Source organism: Erpetoichthys calabaricus, chromosome 4, assembly GCF_900747795.2.
Source record: "Erpetoichthys calabaricus chromosome 4, fErpCal1.3, whole genome shotgun sequence".
In the NCBI taxonomy this organism is placed as follows: domain Eukaryota; kingdom Metazoa; phylum Chordata; class Cladistia; order Polypteriformes; family Polypteridae; genus Erpetoichthys; species Erpetoichthys calabaricus.
In genome coordinates, this window is record NC_041397.2 from 27,844,105 (window position 1) to 27,856,442 (window position 12,338).

Genomic DNA, 12,338 nt, shown 5'->3' on the forward strand with positions numbered 1-12,338 from the left:
TGAGCCATTTTTACTGCTAATTAATTTCTTTTGCTTTAGTTTTAATTAACTTGACTCAAGCCCCTTAACTGTCTCTTTTTCCTTAATTAGTAGCAAAACAATAATGAGACATCAAACAAGCCACCATATGACCAGCTCACCTGTGCCCATCACACAATCTCTGAAAATAAAGAAAGGCGAAGGTCTCAGTAAGGTTGATCTCTCAGGTCACCAAATCATTTTAACAGTGCTCTTAGAAAAGACAAAATCAACAATTTCAGAAATGTCTGCTAGTGCACCATGAGAGCAGCAACAAGCCACGGAATTAAAGAACGGGTTTAATTAACAACAAGAATCAGCACCTTATTAAGCAACTAGTTGGAGTGAAATTGGTTGGAGTTTGAGGCCCTGACTTAGTTTGTCTTGTGTTGGCTCACTCACTTCACGTTTCATTTCTGTTAGGGTGCCATTTAAGGAAAGAAATGAAGCAATTCAGAGGAACAATGAAGAAATTCAAGGGAACAAATCTTTAAAAAGCAATTAAATTAAAATGAATTCACAAGAAGTTAATTAGCAGCTCAAACAGGGAGCTCATTTAAAAAAAGGGTCAGAATGAGTCAAAATGAAAACCTGCAGCCACGGTGGTCCTCCAGGACTCCTGATCTACAAAGATCCCAAAAGTTTACAGAGTGTTGTTGAAAGAAGAGGTGACGCAACACAGTGGTGGAAAGGCCCCTGCCCCAACTTATTTAAAATGAGTTGTTGCAAAAAACGCATATATTTAAAAAAATAAAAGATACTTTTCAACATTTGTTGTTTCTGTATTACTTTCAATTATAAAAAGGGTTTACATGATTCGCAAATCATCATATTCTGCTGTTATTTGCATCTTACACAGCGTACCACATTTTTTGAAAATGGGGTCCTACTTTCAGGTCACCATTGACATCATGAAGCTCTGGGGCTGTATGGCTAGAGTTCCATCTAGTGGTCCCAGATGCTTCTGCACTTTTCCAATGTCATAAAAGTCCACTGCTGAAGGCTTACTGGTGATTGGTGGTCCTTCTTATTATTCTGATGATGAGCCACAGACTACTCCTTCTGGGATGTATAATGCCCTGTTGTGCCTTACGGTACTACAAATGCAAGTACAACCCACTGGTAGTGACCCCTGCTTGTTACTATGTCATAACGGATTTATAGACTTTGGACAATTAAAAGACATAATTCAGTCGCACACATAACAATACAGGAATGTCAAGCGCTATCAAAGATGAAATGCACACTGAACAAATTAAGCATGTATGACTGGCTGGTTTTTAAAACATGCACGGGTTAGCAATTTTGGCTTTATCTGAAATCACGGTGGTGTGCAAACACATGTGCAACTTTTAAGGATGCCAACTTTTCATGAACAAAAGGAGCTCTCATATTAAAATGCATTTTGCACATGTTGCTATCTCCAGATAATGTCTTGGCTTTTCAAACACTGGTGTTTTCTAACAGTGTACAGCTCCAGTATAAAGTCTAAACCTCTGAAAGGCCAGACAGCCATCTGTCAAACCCAAATACATGTCTGCTCAGGAAGACTGCTTCTTAGTCCAAGACACTGAAAAGTGTTGTCGAGTCAGTAAATCGTTTCCTTGTTTGTCTACAGCAACAATGAGAAATGACATTCTTGACTAAGCCTGAATTTAAGTAAATACTTTCAATGAGGTGTAAACAGCTGCTTCACAGAAGTAAAAATTGTGTCGTTTTTTCCTTCTAGTTTGATTAGGCATGGCAAATAGATAAAGACAATGAAGTAAATTGTGAGCATATTGCTGAGGAGCAGTACTTGCCAGCGAGGCATCTGGGGATGAACAAATACGCACCTTTCATCCAACTGGAAGATGCCCACAGATGACATCATGGACTGGACAAAGCCAGCTGTCTGTGGTTTACCTCTGATCTTGAACATGAGGTTCTAGTAGGAGTTCATAACAACCTCTGTAATGTTTGGGACACAGACACATTTCTCCTTAATTTCCCCCTCTGCTCCATAGTTTAAAATTACAACTCTAACAATTCTGATGAGATTAAAGTGTGCATTGCAGACTTTAGTTTATGGGGATTTGCGTACATTTTCAGTCACACCATGCAGAAATTACAACATACCCCCCCCCCCCCCCCACCCCATTTCATGGATTGCTATAATAATGGGCAGTTTGTTTGTTCACAACCCATTAAAACGTTTTAAATGTCTTCTTTTCCTGCTCAGATACGTGAAGGCATTTACTAAAGTCACCAAACTTTCAAAAAGCAGAAATGTTTTCAAAATTCATATTCTTCTACAGCTCAGTTTAGGTCAGTTTTGACACACCATATACAGTCGTGGCCAAAAGTTTGGAGAATGACGCAAATCTTAATTCTCACAAAGTTTGCTGCCTCAGTTTTTATGATGGCAATTTGCACATACTCCAGAATGTTATGAAGAGTGGTCAGATGAATTGTAATTAAGTGCAAAGTCCCTCTTTGCTATGAAAATTAACTTAATCCTAAAAAACTAATTTCCACTGCATTTCAGCCCTGCCACAAAAGGACCTGCTGACATCACTTCAGTGATCCTCTCGGTCACACAGGAGAGAGTGCTGACGAGGACAAGGCTGGAGGTCACTCTGTCATGCTGATTGAGTTACAATTGTGGTGAAGAAGGCTTCAGGGCGACCAAGAAAGTCTAGCAAGCGCCAGGACCAACCATCTCCTAAAGTTGACTCAGCTGTGGGCGTCACCAGTGCAGAGCTTGGTTAGGGATGGCAGCAGACAGGTGGGAGTGCATCTGCACGCACAGTGAGGTGAAGACTTTTGGAGGATGGCCTGGTGTCAAGAAGGGCAGCAAAGAAGCCAAGAAAAACATCAGGGACAGACTGATATTCTACAAAAGGTACAGGGATTGGACTGCTGAGGACTGCTGGGGTAAAGTCATTTTCTCTGATGAACCCCCTTTCTGATTGTTTAGGGCATCTGGAAAAAAGATTGTCTGGAGAAGAAAAGGTGAGCACCGCCATCAGTCCTGTATCATGCCAACAATAAAGAATCCTGAGACCATTCATGTGTGGTGTTGCTTCTCAGCAAAGGGAGTGGGCTCACTCACAATTTTGCCTAAGAACACAGCCATGAATAAAGAATGGGACCAAAACATCCTCCAAGAGTTACTTCTTCCAACCATTCAAGAACAGTTTGGTGACCCACAATGCCTTTTCCAGCAAGAGGGAGCACCAGGCCATAAGGCAAAGTGATAACTAAGTGGCTCGGGGAACAAAACATCAAAAATTTGGGTCCTTGGGCAGGAAACTCCCCGGACCTTAATCCCATTGAGAACTTGTGGTCAATCGTCAAGAGGCGGGTGGACAAACAAAAAACCACAAATTCTGACAAACTCCAAGCATTGATTATACAAGAATAGGTTGCCATCAGTCAGGATTTGGCCCAGAAGTTGATTGACAGCCTGCCAGGGTGAATTGCAGAGGTCTTGAAAAAGAATGAAGGGCCAACACTGCAAACACTGAGTCTTTGCAGAAACATAATTGTCAATAAAAGCCTTTGAAACTTATGAAATGCTTGTAATTCTACTTCAGTATACCATAGAAACATCTGACAAAAAGATCAAAAAGCACTGAAGCAGCAAACTGTGTGAAAACCAATACTTGTGTCATTCTTAAAACTTTTGGCCATGACTGTACTTTAGTGAATTTTACATTCGATTTTGGATATTTTTTTTTTGGTCACCGGCAATAAAATCCACCCAAATGTTATCAGTTGTACAGTGCTGTGAAAAGGTATTTGTCCCCTTGGTAATATCCTCTGTATTTTGCATACAGTATTTAACAAAATAAATCGCCTCAGACCTATCAGAGCAAGGGAACCCGAGTGAACACACATTTCAGTTTTTAAACAATTATTTTCTTTAATCAAGCAACAAAGTTGCCAATCATACCTTTCACCCATCTGAAAATGTAATTGACCCCATAGCTTCAGTACTTGGTTGCAGCACCTTCAGCAGCAATAATTACAACTACACATTTCGTATAATTTGATATCAGTCTTTCCAAATACATTACAGAGATTTTAGCCCACTACTTTATCCAAGGTCTTCTTTGCAGAATGGCTTTGCTGTAGACACATTGGTAGGTTTCAAAGAGTTTGAACTGCACCTCTGTTGGTTTTAAGTCAGGACTTTGACTAGGCCTCTCCAAAGCTCTAATTTTGTTTCATTTGTAGACTTGCTTTGGTGTTTTGTGCCATTGTCCTGCTGCAAAACCCAATTAAGCTTCAGGTCACTGACAGAAGACTGGACATTTTCCTTAAGAATATTCTGGTAAAGCGCAAAATTAGACCATCAGAACAATTTTGATGAAAACAGGCCATTCATCTCAACACGTTTGCCAATCCCATTCTGCTAGATTTTCCAAAATTCATTGTTCCTTCAATAGTGGCAAGTCTTCCAGGCCCTGAGGCAGCAAAGTCTGACCAAACCAATACTCCACTACCTCCTTATTTTATTTTAGGTGTGACGTCCTTACTGTCAAACAATGTATTAGCTTCACACCAGACACAGAACAGAGTTGTACTTTTGACTCATCTGCCCATAGAGCATTAATCCGAATGGCTTGGAGCTCATTCAAGTGTTTCTTTGATAAGGATGATTTTCTTGGATAGCAGAGGATTCTGCTTTGCTACTTTCCCATGAACACTGACCTGAGCTGAAGCTAGAGAGGCCTGCAGTTCTGCAAATGTTCTTCTGGAATCTTTTGAGACTTCATGAATGTGTTGTCTCTGTACTCTGTGGGTAATTTTGATGAGCCACTTTTTCCTGATATATAATTGATCTCACTGTGGTGCATACAATTTAAAGTCAGTAAATTTAAAGAGAATGTGCAAACTTCACATATGCCCATGATTCAGTCCCAACAGCTGTGAGGCAACAATGAACAAATGTGTTCATTCATACAGTGTTTCTCTTTGCATTTATATATATTTTTTATTCAATGTATTAATTGTTACATTTGTGATTCTGAATTGGTTCAGTTTTGCATGCTTTTATGTAATTTCTTTAATGTTTGTTTGTTATTCAGTAATTCAGCACTCTGTCTTTAAGTTTATATGCGTTCTATGTATTCTGTAGTGGGGCAGCCATGACATCACACCTGAGGGACAACCTTCCACCTTTATGTTGTGGAGGATGAGATGGTTTGTGACAGTGCGGGTTAGCTCCACTCTCCTGTTCCACCCAGGAGCCTCTTGAACCCACCACCACTGATAGTCATGAAACCAAGATGAGCCGGACAAATGAGGACACAGACATAGCAAGGGGCAGGTGCAGAAAAACACCTTGGTGCTGTGTTGGGGGTTTAACATTCCAAGGAATCCATTTCTATGAGCAGAATTTTAATGGAAGCATTTGGGGTTTTTTTTCCCATCCTTTCTGAAACCATTTTGTTTTGAATATGAGTGCCACCATTTTGTCCATTTCCATGGTGATTTTTCCCATGATGCATCAGGATTGTACTGCTTGTGATATCATTGGTAAGCCAGCATCACAATCAGCCTAAAACAGTCTTCATTATCCAAGACTAAACTGAAGGTAGTGACTAACTTGTTTATGCTCTTGATTACTGGTTATTTGAAACAAAGGTTTAATTTTTGTTACCGATTTTAAGTGTATGATTTGGCTCTGATGTTTATCTTTGACCTTCATTTTTGTCCTTTGCTATGCATTTAACTCCATTCTTTCTACTGCTTCTCCCTCTTTGTCTTTTTTTTTTAAATGGCTGCCCTTTTCTCCATCAACATATTTTTAAAGCCAACTCTCCATTTTTTTGGGCCTGCTTAGGCCAAAACCTGCAGGTAGTAGTTGGCGACTGATTGCCTTGGGTAAGGTCTGTGAAGGCCCTGAGCTGTGTGTTGGTACTTTTAGCAGGTCTTACACCCTTTCGCCATGTTTGTGACTCCTATTAACAGGCAGCATCAGACACAAAAGAGAATCCAGTACTGGTCAAGACACCAGTCAATAGCACACCCATATTCACCCCCAACATAACACATTCTATTCATGTGGGAGGAAAACCCATTTAAACATGAAGATGAATTGCAAATTTAACATAGACAAAGAATGGGTGATGAGTTTTTAGGGAAAATGACATTTCTCCTATGAAGAACAAACCTTATAACCACAGAAGTCCTACATCAATGCCATCTTTAAGTAGCATAATGTAAAGAAATGACTAAACAAGCTTTAATTACTGTAAGTTTTTCTGCCATTTTAGTATTTAGTTGTAATTTATTATTATACTTTCTCCCTATGAGAAAGATGTGGGGCATAAAAATACTGTTTCTACCTAACTGACTTCTAGTGTGTGGTATATTAATACTTAGAAACTAATAAAATAAAAAAAAGAAAACAGATAAATTGGTAGAGTATTACAGCATCATTAATCCTAAATTTTTTGTGCCAGTAATTAAATTGGATTTTTTTAAATGTTTAAAAATGTAAAGCTTCTTATATTTAATCTAGTATAGAAACATACTCAAAATAAATCGCTGATTAGATATCATACTCCTTCTGTCTTTTGAACCATATGGGAAATTATTAGGTCAGTCATATTGTTGAACTATTTCCAGCCTCCATTATTCCAGCACAGATATTTAAGCGTTTTTTGTGAGAAAATCATTTTAATAACTAGCTGCTTCAGTCTAGAATGATGATATTTATTAGTGTGCTCTTTGAATGAATCACAGTCCTAATGGCTGAACATCAAACTGTATGTGCAACAGTTGCCAGCTTACAAAACTGAGGGGATACTTAAGTATAATTAAATGTAGTTTTAATGCAGTTGTATCATACATCAGCTCAGAGACCAAATAATGTTGCAGAAAAAATCAAAATCAAAAATGTCAATGTTTAAGGGACATCTATAAACTTAAAGTTGGTAATAAGTTAGTTTTGTTAGCTTTGTAACTGGACGAGTCTAACTAGAATGGTGCTCTAAAACAAACTTTCTACTGAGGCTTCCCTTTACTTTTCAACACAGTTTGGTCATGTTGCAAATTGCATAACCATCTTTCATAATTAAATGTAACATCTGTGGGATATGGCTGGCCATTCATCCCGGCCAGTACCCCCAGGCCGCTAGGTGGAGCCCTCCCTGTAGCGTGGAAGTGCCCCGGATGCCAGCAGGGAATTATGGACAGTGGACTTTTAATTCACAGCCCTGCTGGATACCATGGGGGCTGCCAGAAGACGCTGCAGGGAGGAGTAAGGACTATTTTCCCTACGCCCCGGAAGTACATCCCAGTCACATAGGCAGAAGAAATGATGTGCTTCTGGGATGAAGAAGAGGATTTTTATCTGACCTGGAAGTGATAGGAGACATGGACTGAGGGATTGGAAACACTTCCGGGTCAGGGAATATACAAGGACTATGGGAAATCCCAGATGATGAGCTGAGTTGGGAGGCAGGGTGGCTAAGTGTCTGGGAGTGGAGGATTGAGTATTGTTTATTGGTTATTGTGGATTTATTGAGTATTGTGGAGAGGAGGATGCTTTGTGCACTTATTTATAATAATAAATATTATTATTGGACTTTTATCTGGTGTCTGACGTCTGGTCTGAGGGTTCAAGGGGTCGACAGTGCCTCTATCTGTCACACATCATATTCACCTACATCTCAGAAATGGTAGCACTCATGAAAAACAAGAACATAAAAAGGTGATGATCCTGAAAAATCAAATGTACAAAATGACAATGACCATGACACTGCTAAAATAAAGGTAAAGTTATGTCAGTAAATAAAACAAAAATGGCACAGGAATTCTGTGATTCTAACAGTTTGGACTGTCTTTCCTGATTTTGCACATCAGGACTAATGATATTCATTATTATCAACCAGTAACGATGTACTGCACAATAACTTGCAGTGAATACACTTGACTTATAGTTTTCATACTCTTTCTTTCTCTGTACGTTTAGCATTCGTTTGCCCAAAGGTTGCTGCACTTACTGCTTCCTGAGTAGCTCTTGTTTTCTCCACTCTAGCAGCCCGCTTCTTCTCTTCTTCCGTCAGCATCTTTTCGCATTAACACTGATTAAGTCAGTGTTTGTGTTACAATTACTTAGTACGTTTTTCTTAATTTTTCACTTAAGCTGGCACTTAAGTCTTCAATCTGCCTCAAGAATGATTTAAGATATGAAGAGGTAGAGGAAGTGACAGTGAAGGTGGCCAATGCCGAGAGTTGATTCTACAACAAAAATAAAATAAGTTAGGATATAATGGGTTGGATAATGGATGGATGGAAGAGTAATAAAAATCATCACCCCAAAAGCGAACAGTAGAGGTCACCTAGAATATGTGTACCAAATTTCAGGTCAATAGTTCAAACGGTTTGCGAGCTACAGGTGATTTAAAATCCTGGACAGACAAACGGACAGCCATGGTAGTGTATTATATAAGAAGACTAGCAAAATACCCGCACTTTGCAGCGGCGAAGTACTGCTTTAAAATTTTTATTATGAAGAAAAGTAAACCTTTTCAAACTGAGGGAAAATATACTAATAATTATTTGTTAAGGATCTCTTTGTATACCACGTTCTCAGTTCAGCCCTCCGGTTGTAATATGACCAAGCTGTGCGCTGAGCTTACTCTTGAGCATGCAACGTATAGTTGACCATGTGAAAAGCAATCTTGCCTCAAATCAATGCCAACCTTTTGTAGGGTCTGTCCCTGAGACGCAATTGTCATTGCGAAGCAGAGCCTTACTGGAAATTGGAGGCGTTTGAATTGAAATGGGTTTCATCGATAAGTTCGCATTCCAGCTTTTGAGAGTTTAAACATTCATAACATCAAAGCGTCCACTACTCAAATCGTCACCTGTGAATCTAAGATATTTAAGAGGCATTGGCGGTTGCCCAAAGGTGTAAAATATTTGGCCATTTCGGTACACTTGAAAGCGACAACCGAACAATTCAGCGGCAGCCATCAACTCACATGCAGAACCATAGGTGAAGGGCTTAAGCATTTCACTCTTATAGTGGTCCTGTGAAGTATAATTATCTCCTGTACCGTCATCAGTCCACACCTTGAACCTGTCCCAGTCATTCAATACATAAGACACAATTTTCCTCCAGATATCAAGAGTGAGCCTGATATGGCCGTGCAATATGTAACATAGAGAATGGAAAAGGCAGGCGCCATCTCCGGGCATGGAAACCACTCGGTAAGTGACAGTTCTTTGATCGATGGTGATCACCTCGATAGACATGTTAATGGGGGTACGGTTGGAACGATAAAGGAAATGGGTACCTGAACAATGTAAACTAAGTCTAAAATACCTACACATTAACTACAATCATAATAAACGAATAATAAAACAGCGGAGAAGCCGTAGATTAAATAAAAAGGCTGCAGTTTTCAGCAGGGAGGCGTGAATACTGTGGCGAAGCAAGGAAGGGAATGAAGAGACCGGAGCGACGGATGGCCTTATATAGGCAGGCAGCCAACTACGTGGGAGGCGTGGGGATGGGGGACCCAACTCTGCCTCACACGGCGACCAAGCTGCAGGCTATGGACGTATATATGTACATAAGTAGGATTCAGTTAGCGTTGGGAACCTGCGTACCAAATTTCTTGAAGATGGGCCCATAACTAACAAAGACCGTTGGAAAGTTCAATATGGTGGCCGACAGTGGCGTCATACCACCGAAATAAGTATGTACATCGGTTTCGGTTAGCGCAGGGAAACCAAATTTCATGAAGATAGGGTCATAAATAAGAAAGTTTAACATGGCGGACGTTGTCGACCGTTATGCGTAGAATTTCGAAATGAAACGTGCTTAACTTTTGTAAGTAATCTGTAAGGAATGAGCCTGCCAAATTTCAGCCTTCTACCTACACGGGAAGTTGGAGAATTAGTGATGAGTGAGTTAGTGAGGGCTTTGCCTTTTATTAGTATAGACTAGCAAAATACCCGCGCTTCGGAGCGGAGAAGTAGTGTGTTAAAGAGGTTATGTAAACATATATATACATATAGATATATACATATATATACATATCTACATATACACATATCTACATATACATATATATATACATATACACATCCACATATATATACATATATATATATATACACATATCAACATATATATACACATACATATACACACATACATAAACACACACATATACATATATACATACATACATAGTGCGTTGTAACACGGGCTGTGATTGTTACATGGGATGGAGACAACAAATCACAGCTTCCAGCTTTCTAATCGGGCCTGTGATTGGTGTTTTGATGGATGCCCAGATCCCACAGTATGTCCCCTTAGGAGAGGCGTTAGGCAAGTGTAATTGAACAGCGGTGCTGCAAGTTTAGCTTTACACCTGTTTTTAAGGCTTATTGACTGAAAGGGGCTTTCATGAAAAAACTTAGGGCTTTGCTACAGGATACACCCTCCACAAGTTAAGGAAGTAAAAATAAAGGTATATATTTCTGTTTTATTTAAAACTTTTAAGTTTATATGCGGGCAGTGAAAGGTGCCAGTTAGGAGACCCGGGTTCGCTTCCCTGCGTGGAGTTTGAATGTTCTCCCCGTGTCTGTCTGGGTTTCCGCCGGGTACTCCGGTTTCCTCCCACAGTCCAAAGACATGCAGGTTAGGTGCATTGGCGATTCTAAATTGTCCCTGGTGTGTGGGTGTGTGTGCCCTGCGGTGGGCTGGCACCTTGCCCGAGGTTTGTTTCCTGCCTTGTGCCCTGTGTTGGCAGGGATTGGCTCATGTATTTAGGATATAGAGGGTTGGATAATGGATGGATGGACATTTGTATGCATAGCCCCATTTGCCCGTTTTCGTTTTTTTTCATTCTTCAGTAATATTTCAGCAAACCCGGAGCTTGTCAGTTCAAATCCTGGTACTGACACCACTGTGTGACCCTGAGGAAGTCACTTCACCTGCCTGTGCTGCAAAAAACCAAAGTAATGTAACAAATTGTACCTTAGATGTTGCAAGTTGCTGGAATAAAGGCATAAGTCAAATAGATAAATATGTATTATACACATAGGAACTATTCATTTATTTTCAGTTAAGTCATCTGCAGCAAACCTTTATAAATGAGGGTTTCTCCTTTTTAGATAGTGCAAACTGTTTCTTCTTCATTGAGGTTTTCTCTTGGAGAGCTTTTTTAATTTCATTGAAAATGAAAGCAGCAGCTGCCAAAATATGTAGCTTTCTTATTAATTTTTCAACATTGTGTAAAATAACTATAAAGTAACATAAAAAGTTTAAATACTCGTTATCCTTTTACACTAAAATATTACTAAAGAGATACAAAAAAAGTAAAATGCATATTTTGTTTTTCTTTAAGGAGATTAAATATTACTGAAGAAAAAAAAAAACCTAAAACAGCCAAATGGGGCTATGCATACGAACTTAAAAGGTTTAAATAAAACAGAAATATATACCTTTTATTTTTACTTCCTTAACTTGTGGAGGGTGTATCTTGTAGCAAAGCCCTAAGTTTTTTCATGAAAGCCCGTTTCAGTCAATAAGTCTTAAAAAGAGGTGTAAAGATATTGACAATAAGCTATGGAAACCCACCAAGACATGCAATCGTTTAAATCAAGGCGCGAGTCGAAAAACACCATCCGATACTATTAGTTAACGATTAACACATTTCTATATGTATTGTAAGCATACAATACAACTGATAATATGTTGTGCTTATTTATATTTTATATTTTTGCGCGTTTAATGGCTGAAATCTAACGTGGTTTGTGCCCTTCAGAATGAAAACAGTTTGCATTTACCTTTTTAATAAAAAGCGAGCTTTTAAGCCTGAGAAATCACTCTGTAAATGCACACGTTTAATTCTTTATCACTTCAAACAACTGAACTATCCAGAACATTTCAGGCATACATCCAGCATTCAAACTATGTATAAAAAGCACAACTGTTAAAGGAATTCAGCATTTCTTAATTGAAAATGTTCCTTTAATCCTCAACATGTCTCAATGAGTCGTTCTGGTGGTTTTACTTGACATTTTGATATTCTGGTTAATTGTGTTTGCAGTTGAGATGTTCTTTCCTGATTTATACTTGTTTTCTCGTTAATATTTGTTTCGCTGGTGTTAGTGTTCTGATTAGAAGTTATTGGTCCTTTGATGTCTTGACGGTTTCTTCTTAGAACAGCTCCTATTACGCAATTCCATCACATACTGGTCTATTGTTTCTCTGCTTTTCTGGAAACGTAAAAAAACTTGTGCCGCTCAAACGTCACATTGCGCTTTGGGTTGCAATACGTTTCGAATTTTTCAACTATTTT